General features: G+C 48.8%; 1 protein-coding gene across 2 annotated transcripts in view; it reads left to right on the top strand.

The window, feature by feature from the left end:
• Positions 1-9,847, top strand: part of BRSK2 (BR serine/threonine kinase 2) — a 502,819-nt gene that overhangs the window by 180,675 nt on the left and 312,297 nt on the right. The window lies entirely within an intron of this gene.

Below are 9,847 nucleotides of genomic sequence, written 5' to 3'. Positions count from 1 at the left end.
CAGATAGATTTTTCATACCCAACTTAACTAAATATGGAAAACCCCACCTTCCCTGAAACCATTAAGGAAACACCGGAGTCTTGATCATTCATCTATTTTAATTATTGTTTATTTATGACATTCAAAAATGAGATTCCAGTTTTGGCCCTTCTCTGCAGCATTTGGACAGCTGGACTTTACAGCTTTGGAGGTTTTTGGATAAGAGGTTTTTCTGTTATTTTTTATTTATTTTCTTCTCAAAGAGAAACACAAAGAAAGAGAAATGTGCTATAATTCCAGAAAATACAAATAAAAATAACTCCTATATCCTTCTGCATATCCTCACCTCCACCTTTTTTTTAAAAGTTTTAGATGTTACGCAAGCTCAATAAAATAGTCCTGAGAAGTGATGGATCCAAGGTCCTTTGTTGTTCTCAATGGCATTGTAATTTAGACCAGTGAATTTTAATAACACTGCCATCAATTACTGCATTCTCCAATGAGATCATGGTCAGAAATTCTCATAGTTGGCTTAATTTTACATCAGGGGCGGGCAATAATTTTTGATGGGGGGGGGGGCATGCCAAGAATTTGGTAAGTGGTCAAGGGCTACATTTCCCCATGATATTGATGAGGTTGTGCAGGATCTCGGATGGAGTATTGGGTGCAGAAGGGAGCTTGGGGGAGTGGATTGGAGTGCAGGTTGGGGTGTAGGGTCTGGGAGGGAGTTTGGGTGAATGAGGGAGTTATAGCCTGGGGCAGGAATTGAAGTGCAGGGTGTGGCAGGGGGTATGGGTGCAGGAGAGGGTGTAGGGGTTTGGGTTGTGACCTAGAACAGGTGGTGGTTATCCCCTGGGGCAGGCGATAGGGTCCAAGAGGAGGTTTGGGGGCAAGAGAGGATTTTGACCTGGAGGAGGGATGTAGGAGGAGATGCACCATGTGGGAGGGAGTTGTGACCTGAGGCAGGGTTGCAGGATGGCATGCAGGGGTTGGGTTGTGACCTAGGGCAGCAGATGAGGGTGCAGGGTCTGGGAGTGGGAGATGCAGAGGGTTTGGGATGTGACCTGGTGTAGATGTGTTTGAGGGGGCAGAGGGTTGGGGTGCTGGAGAGGGTGGCGTGCCAGGTGCAGCCTCTTGCCCAGCTGGACCTTCAGGATCCTTGCCTGCTGCACCCCTGCAAGCTGCTCAAAGCGGCTGGCTGTGGGGGCCATGTGCTCTTTGCACACCACATACTTTGCACACTGACCCTGATCCCGGCACAATCTATTGGCCAGAAACCACAGTGCATGAAGGCTCCTCCTAAAGAGCATTCAGCAAGCCCGTGGCCCCTGCACCTTGCCACTTTGATTGATGTGCGGGGTCACGGCAGAGCATTCCATAGGGCCATCGGACAGTGGCAGGTCGGATCTGGCCCATGGACCGTATTTTGTCACCCAGCTTTACACTCCTACAAGGAAAAGCTGCAGTCACATCTGATTTGATTCTGCCCTTCACCTCATTTTGACCCATGCTGGCTGAGAGAGTCCACTCTGCAATTTCGGACATTCTCAACAGCATTTTATTTTTCAATAATGTTTCCTTGGAAGTAACCAGAAGCCATTGAGTTTATGTTAATTATAGCAGGTTCTGTGATACCTTGAAAAAATTTTATTTGCAAGATGAGAGGCCTGCCTCTACATACTCTAATTATCCTCAGTTGTGGCATCAAAAATGGTAGAAAGTCCTACCAAACCAAGGCTGTCTGCTAGTCTAATTACCACACCGGCTGTCCAGACAATACTTCTCCATGACAAGATTTCTCCAAAATACCTCAGAATCTTAACAGAAGTGGGCATCGTCTGCTGATACACTATCTGTGCAGAAGTCTGCTGATACACTATCTGTGCAGAAGTCTGCTGATACACTATCTGTGCTGAAGCCTCTTCATCCACTACCAGAACAAACCTGCTATTTTGTGCTATGCCTGAGGTAGTGGAGCAGAAAAAGGACCAAGATAAGGAGATGCATCTCTCTGTGACTGTCATTAGAAACCAGGTGAAATTCTGTCACTAGTGTCTGTCAGGCACTTGGAGAGTCAGCCCTCAATTGTGGATATTCCTGGGATTCTCCTAGAGGTTTTAAAGTAGGTTTCTCTTGCAGTGTGGAAAGCAGCAGGAATTCCCTACCCAACAAATTTTTCTTACTCCTTCTAGTTGGGTTTCCCTTTTTCCCCCCGTGTCACCATATAGAGAAAATTCTCCATGGTGGGAGATCTCTACACAGTGAAGGGAGCTGCCAATGACAACAAAGATAGGTATTTCTCTTAACACTTCAGTCATTCACCATTCCTGATAGAAAGGATGGAGTTAATTACTGTCAAGCACAAAGACTTTGACTTAGAAAAGGCAAGTCGGTCATTCTCTTCCAATCCAGTGATCCATTTTTAGTCTGCTCTGGCGCTCAGCCCCTTTCTCCCTATAAATACACCCCACTGATCTCTGTGAATGATAAGCTAATCAATACTGTATCTGTAGCTTCAGGAAGAGCGAACCACAACCCAAGGGCATATCTACACAGCAGTGTTATTTTGGAATAATGTCAGTATGTGTCTACACAGCAAGCTCATTATTTCAAAATAAATGCAAAATAACGGGCTTCTTACTCCAACTTCTAGAAACCTCATTGAGGAGTAGTGGAAGTCGGGGGAAGAGTGCTCTATTTCAAAATAAGTGCTGTGTAGACAGTGCCAAAAGTCAAAATAAGCTATTTCAACTTAAGCTATGCAATTAGTGTAGCTCAAGTTGCGTAGCTTCTTTCAAGTTTAGCCCTGCTGTGTAGACATGCCCAAAGTCTCTTTTCCTCCTCTAAGTCTGAGCCATCTTTCCGCAGCAAGAGGAATTATTTTAGCTGATAGAGAACACCTTAAGATGGTTGCTATTATAACAGGCAGTCTATTTAATTTTACAAAATGCGGTGAAATCTTCAACATCTAAAGACACTGAAATTCTCTGGGAGGAAGACTTGTCTTCCAGGGTCATAAAGACAGAAAGATTGAGATGTCACCCAAGGAGGAAATGTTAAGGCCTTCTTGACAATGTTTGTTTCTTCTACTGCTTTTGCTTAAGCTAAAGTATCTTTGGCTACTTCTTTCATTGCTGATACTTCCTTGGAAGCTGTAAAGTTATCCGTGAAATCCTTTTTCTTTCTTGTGGCTAGAGGGCACTGGGACTTCACCAATAGGCTGTGTCTAGACTGCAAGCCTCTTTCGAAAGAGGCTTTTTCGAAAGTATCTTTCGAAAAAGCCTCTTTCAAAAAAGCGCGTCTAGACTACAATACGCGGATCGGAAAATCGATCCGCTTTTTCGAAAAAGAGCGTCGTGACTGCTGGACGCTCTTTCGAAATTAAAAGCCACCCGGAACCGCTTCTGTCAGGGCATGGGGGCAGCATTTCCTTCTGGGTGCTGCTGCCTGCCCTTTGCAGAGACGTGTGGTTAAAGGGACGCCCCTGAACACCCGTTGCTCTGCTTCTGCAGCTGTCCCTCTAGGAGGTAAGCAAGGCATTGCAGTGCTGGTTTGGAGTGCTCAGCTTCCTGGGACACCCCAGCAGGTTTTTTCTGTGGAGGTTTTTCTGTTTTAGACCCGTTTTTTCAGCATGGAGCCAGAGCTGCCCCTGGGCAGGCGATGGCCCCACACCATCATACTGCAAGTGTTCCTGCATCTGCATGACACAGTCATGAGGCTACTTCCCCATCTGGACCCAGACCAGAGGTACGAAGGGATCGTCCGTCATGCAGCCCCACTGCCCTTGCCTCCAAACTTCTTTGTGGACAGGTGTTTTTGGAGGCTTGACACCAGCTCTGACTGGTGGGACCGGCTCGTTATGCAGCTCTGGGATGACCAAGAGTGGCTACGCAACTTCCGGATGCGAAAGACCACTTTCCAGGAGCTGTGTACCTGGCTCGCCCCTGCTCTGCAACGGCAAGACACCCACCTGCGGCCCGCTATCCCCGTTGAAAAGAGGGTTGCCATTGCCCTCTGGAAGCTGGCAACCCCCGACAGCTACCGCTCCGTGGGACACCAATTTGGAGTGGGCAGGTCTACTGTTGGATACATCCTGATGGAGGTAAGTCATTGTCTGGGGACAGTCACAGTTTGGGGTGCGGGGAAGGGAGACTGTCAGGAAGGGCAAAGTGGAGTGTGAGTGGGAGGGAGCTACTCCACTCACCCTGAATTGTTGGGGGGGGAGTTCTGAGGGGGGGATTCCCGGGGTGTTTGAGAGGGAAGGTGGGTGGTGGGTTCTCCTCCGAAGAGATAAGGCACCCCTTCTAACACTTTGTTGTCTGTCTCGTTCTGCAGGTGGTGAGGGCCATCAATTCGGAGCTTCTGAACAGGCTCATCTGTCTACCAGATCTGGACAGCGTCATGGCCGGCTTTGCTGCCCTTGGCTTCCCGAATTGTGGAGGAGCGCTCAATGGGACACACATTCCAATCCGTGCACCGCCCCATCGAGCAGCCCAATTCATTAACAGAAAGGGCTACTTTTCTATGGTCCTCCAGGCCCTGGTCAACCATTGTGGCCAGTTTTCTGACATTTGTGTTGGGTGGTCAGGGTGGGCACATGATGCCCGCATCTTCAGGAACTCGTACCTGTACCGGAGGCTTCAGGCAGGAACTTTTTTCCCCCATCACAACTTTGCGGTTGGGGATGTGCACATGCCGGTGTGCATAGTGGCTGATGCCGCCTACCCCCTGATGCCGTGGCTGATGAAGCCCTACACCGGCCACCTGGATGCGAGCAAGGAGCAGTTTAATGCTCACCTTAACCGGGCTCGCAACCAGGTGGAATGTGCGTTCGGACGTTTAAAAGGCAGATTCCGGTGCTTGCTCACACGCCTCAACATGGGGGAGAGCAACATCCCTGAGGTGGTGGCCGCGTGTTGCGTTCTCCATAACTTGGTGGAGAGGAAAGGGGAGGCCTTCCTACCAGGGTGGGGTACAGGTGCTGATGGTCAGGAGAGGCACTTTGCCCAGCCCCGGACAGCTGCTATCCGCCAGGCTCACCGGTCTGCTGTTTGCATACAGGAGGCCCTACGGGAGCAATTCTCAATTGGAGGCCACTGACTCTACTGAGGGGCTTCTGCCTGGGGACTGGGCTCTGGCCCAATAGAAGCTTCCCTCCACAACCCATCTCCTGACTCTGTTTGGAGAAATAAACACCAGGGTTTGTCTCAAAATAATAAGTTCTGTTTTATTTTTTAAAATATCACTCACTGGAAAATAGTATAAGTGTTGCAAACATAAAAAAGCTTTTGTTCATTTTTGATGTAGGAAATATATTTTCATGGCAAACTATGTACAATAAACATTTTGTTTAACACATTCCTTGTCATTTAACTGGGGTAATGGGGGTGCTTGAAACCTGGAGGGGGGAAGGGGACTTGAAACCTGGAGGGGGGAAGGGGATCAGGTTGCACGGTGCTTGCCTGATCTCAGTCTCCTGCTTGGGCCTCGTGTTCTGGGTCCACCATGGCCACGGGATCGAGTGGTGCACCTGTCGGTTGGCTGGATAACAGCGGGTAGGTGCTCTTGGGACTGGGAGGCCTGGGGGAGAGGAGGGCCAGGGGGAGAGAGGGGCCGGGGAACTGGGGGGACTGGGGGAGAGGGAGGTCCAAGGGGGGAAAGGGATGCTGCTGTGGAAGGGGGGTTTGGTGGGGCGGGGTCATGGGGTGCTGGAGGAGCAGGACCAGGCACAGGAGCAGGCAAGCCACAGACCTCCCTGAGAGTGGCACTCAGGGACGTGCGCTGCTGGACCAGCTCCTCCATCAGCCGGTCATGCCACCGATCCTCTGCCTCCACCCTCTCTTGCAGGATGTTGTTGAGCTCCTGCACGGCCTCCACATGCTGCCTCAGGATGTCCGCATACACACGCCTGTGTCTGCGGCTCCCATGTCCCCAAGATGGAGGTGGGGCTGGGGTGCTGCAGCCCTCTTGCACGGCTGGTCCAGCTGTGGAGGAAAAGAGGAAGACACAATCAGTCCTAAAAAACTGGACTCTGTAGCACTTAAAATACTAACAGGATGGTTTATTAGGGGATGAGCTTTCGTGGGCCAGACCCACTTCCTCAGATCAGAGTAACACGGCTACATTTCTATCACAATCAGTCATGTGTGCAACAGCTGTCCAAAAGGGCATGCCCTCTCCTTGAGACAGGGGAATCAGACATTCTGAAGGTCACACCGTGTGTGACCTGGGCATCAGCCTGATCATTACAGGTTTCCCTTGTGCATCACCCACTGTGCACCCACCTATGCCCCCCCCCCAGGTGTTACACAACCTCACTGCACTCACCTGCTGCTTCATCTCCGGCACCAGATGACACCTGGGAGGCCTCTGGGGTCTGTGTGACTGGCTCCAGGGTGAGGGTCACCGTCTCCTCACTGTCCTCCTCTGGCACCATGTCCCCGTCTCCAGACTGCTCTGGGTCCTGCTCTGGTGCGTCCACCACAGGGTCCGCCAAGCCTGACTGCACGAGACGCCGTGGTGTGCGTGCTTCACCACCACCCAGGATCTGGCCCAGCTCAGTATAATAGGGGCAGGAGTGGGGGGCTGCCCCAGAACGGGAGCTATCTTCCCTGGCCTTCACATACCCTTGGCGCAGCTCCTTAACTTTGGAGTGCACCTGGTCCTGTGTGCGGGGGTAGTGTCCTTTCTGGGCCAGGGCCTCTGCCATGCAGCCATAAATGTCTGCATTTCGCCGCCGGCTTTTTAGGGCTTGTAAGGCCTCCTCCTCTCCCCAGAGCTCGAGAAGGGTCTTGAGCTCTGGCCGAGATCATGACGGTGCCCGGCGTTTGGAGCCCCTGGTTGGGTCCCCAGAAGGCTCTCTAGAAGGGCCAGGAGGGTCTTGGGGCTGGGACATGCTGCACTTCACCAGCCGTGTGCTCTGGCTGCTTTGCTGCCACAAGTGGCTGTGAGGGTGCCTGTCCCTTTAAGAAATGGCTGCAGACAGGAACCAGAGACATGCAAGGCATGTCCCAGATTGTCCACCAGGGCTTTTTCCTGGAGGCCATTATTTTCGAAAAAATGGCCTCCCCGCGTCCACACTCACTTATTTTCGACGGATCTACGTCGAAAAAGGCATTCTTCCTCGTGCAATGAGGTTTACCGCCGTCGAAAGAAAAGCCGCATTCTTTCGATTTAATTTCGAAAGAACGCGGCTGCAGTCCAGACGCAGGTGAAGTTTTTTCGAAAAAAGGCCACTTTTTTTGAAAAAAACCCTGAGTCTGGACACAATAGAGAAGAGACTCCCACTGCAAATCCTTGAGGCTAAGTCTAGACTGCAGGCTTCTTTCGGAAGAAACTTTTCCAGAAGAGATCTTCTGAAAAAACTTCTTCCGAAAGAGCGTCCACACTGTGAAATCACATCAAAAAAGCAAGCTGCGTTTTTGACAGATAGCGTCCACACTGAATGGATGCTCTCTCGCATGTCAGCTGTAATTATTATGGACAAAGTGGCCACCAGGGCACTAGTGCTTTTTTCCTCTTTCCTCTTCTTGTAAAAGAACTTCCTCTTCCCCATCCACACACGCCTTTTTCCAAAACAACTCTTTCAGAAAAAGGATTCTTCCTCGTAGAAAGAAGATTACTAATGCTGGAAAAATCCCTCTGTTCTTTCAATTTACTTTCAAAAGAACGCGATTGCAATACGGACATTACTCAGGTTTTGTCAGAAAAACGAATGTTTTTCTGACAGAACTCTGTAGTGTAGACATAACTTGTCATCTGGCTATTTCTGGATATTTGGCAAGCCCACCAGAAAGGCAGTAGGCGATCACACAGAAAAGCATGATTTCCAGCTCGAGAAGCAACCAAAGACAGCTTTATCAGACAGGGTTTTTACTTCAGGTTAATTTCAGACAGTCTAGAAGATCCTAAGTATGTGGTTTCAACAGATACAGATCCTAGCCAGGACCATATAGGGAGGCATTCATGACTCAGACCCATGTACCTTTTTGACAAGTAAGCCAGCTGCATGACACCAGTCACCCTCCTTTCCAACTATTATCAGAATGGCCATGCACCCTTTGATCTAATGGAAGGGTAGCAGCTGGGTTCCAGAAATAGTCTCTTGGGCTATGCAGTAGTTCAGATTGCTTCTCCATCCTTTGTTCCACTTACAGTGAGCAGCAGACTTGCCTGAGTCCCTCAGAGGTTCCACGGGGACAAGAGAAAATTTTTTGTCCCCGTGCACTAGAGTAGACCTGGAGTCACTCTGCAGCTGCAACTTAGGCTGTGTCTAGACTACATGCCTCTGTCAGCAGAGGCATGTAGATTAGACAGATCAGCAAAGGCAAATGAAGCCGCGATTTAAATGATCGCGGCTTCATTTACATTTACATGGCTGCCGCGCTGAGCCGACAAACAGCTGATTAGCTGTTTGTCGGCTCGCGCACTAGTCTGGACGTTCCCCCTGTCGACATCAAAGCCCTTTGTCGGCAGCCCCGTTATTCCTCGTGGAATGAGGTTTACCGGGGCTGCCGACAAAGGGCTTTGATGTTGACAGAGGGAACGTCCAGACTAGCACGCAAGCCGACAAACAGCTGATCAGCTGTTTGTCGGCTCAGCGCGGCAGCCATGTAAATGTAAATGAAGCCGTGATCATTTAAATCACAGCTTCATTTGCCTTTGCTGAACAAACAAATCTACATGCCTCTGCCGACAGAGGCATGTATTTTAGACGTACCCTTATAGACCTGAGGATCCACAGCTCCAGAGCTCTTTGGTGCCAGATCCACCGGGCTCCCCTGCACAGCAATGTGCAAGCCCTCTCCACCCCAAGAGAGAGGGGCTGCTTCACAAATGGGGGGCTCACACCACTTGTTCAGGCTCCCCATTGTGCACAAGTACAGATAATTGTCCACTTGGATTGGTTTTAGTGTCAATCCATAACATTTATAAGACAAAAGTCTAGATTTTTATCGGTGCTGATGCTGAGCACCCTTGACAGCTGCTTGAGTCAAGAGATGTTCCACTTTTCTCAGGAGCAGGCTAAAAGTGTGTCTCTGCTAGCATTAAATTGTAGGGGGGGTTCTGCCACTGTAAGCCTTTATCAACATTAAAAAAAAGCTCTTTGATATTCTCATCCAAGTCTTTCATTTCATCTTGTAAGTGATGACAGCAGGAAAAAACTTTCCCACATGTCATCTGGAAGTGTTGTATTGGCCCATGGAGGTCCTGTATTAGTAGCAATCACCACTTCCTGTTCCCATTACAGCCCTGTGTTTAATTATTATCTAATCACTTCCTGTTTCCTTTATGGTTCTTTGTTGGATACATCCCAGCCTGAAGATATCACAGAGGTAATTAAAAAAACCAACCAAACAAACCAACCCTAAAATACTAAAATTACTGTGAATGGTTTTATTTTTACCCATGAGGAAATAAAAATTAGACACAAGTTAGAAGTGTTGTCTCAGAGTTGGAAAATGAGTTAAACAGTATTGTTGGAGAAGATTACACTTCCTTATTAGTGCATGTAGCATGTCTGATCGCACTTGTGACAAGTGTCTGTGTCCTACCATGTTATACCATATTAGTATCGGCAGGCAGAAGATTCTGGAATCCAAGATGGCGAGTATCATTATTGTGTTGTATCTAGCCTACAAGTAAATAGATGGGCTTTTTATATCCACAGTGTCTAATCTCACAAGCCTTCTGTATGAGCACTTAATACTATTCTTTTTAAATGTCATCTGGAGAATGAATGAACAGACCTGGTATTGACACTAACCTACTGAGATTTATAACCTAGAGACACAATTCTGTCACATGGAAAAATATATATTTTTTTACTCTTGAATAGCAAAGTAGTGCCTGTTCACCTGTGTTGGCT

This window comes from Pelodiscus sinensis, chromosome 4 (assembly GCF_049634645.1).
Source record: "Pelodiscus sinensis isolate JC-2024 chromosome 4, ASM4963464v1, whole genome shotgun sequence".
In the NCBI taxonomy this organism is placed as follows: domain Eukaryota; kingdom Metazoa; phylum Chordata; order Testudines; family Trionychidae; genus Pelodiscus; species Pelodiscus sinensis.
The sequence above is the reverse complement of the archived record's forward strand: the minus strand, read 5'-3'. Positions and strand labels throughout refer to the sequence as shown.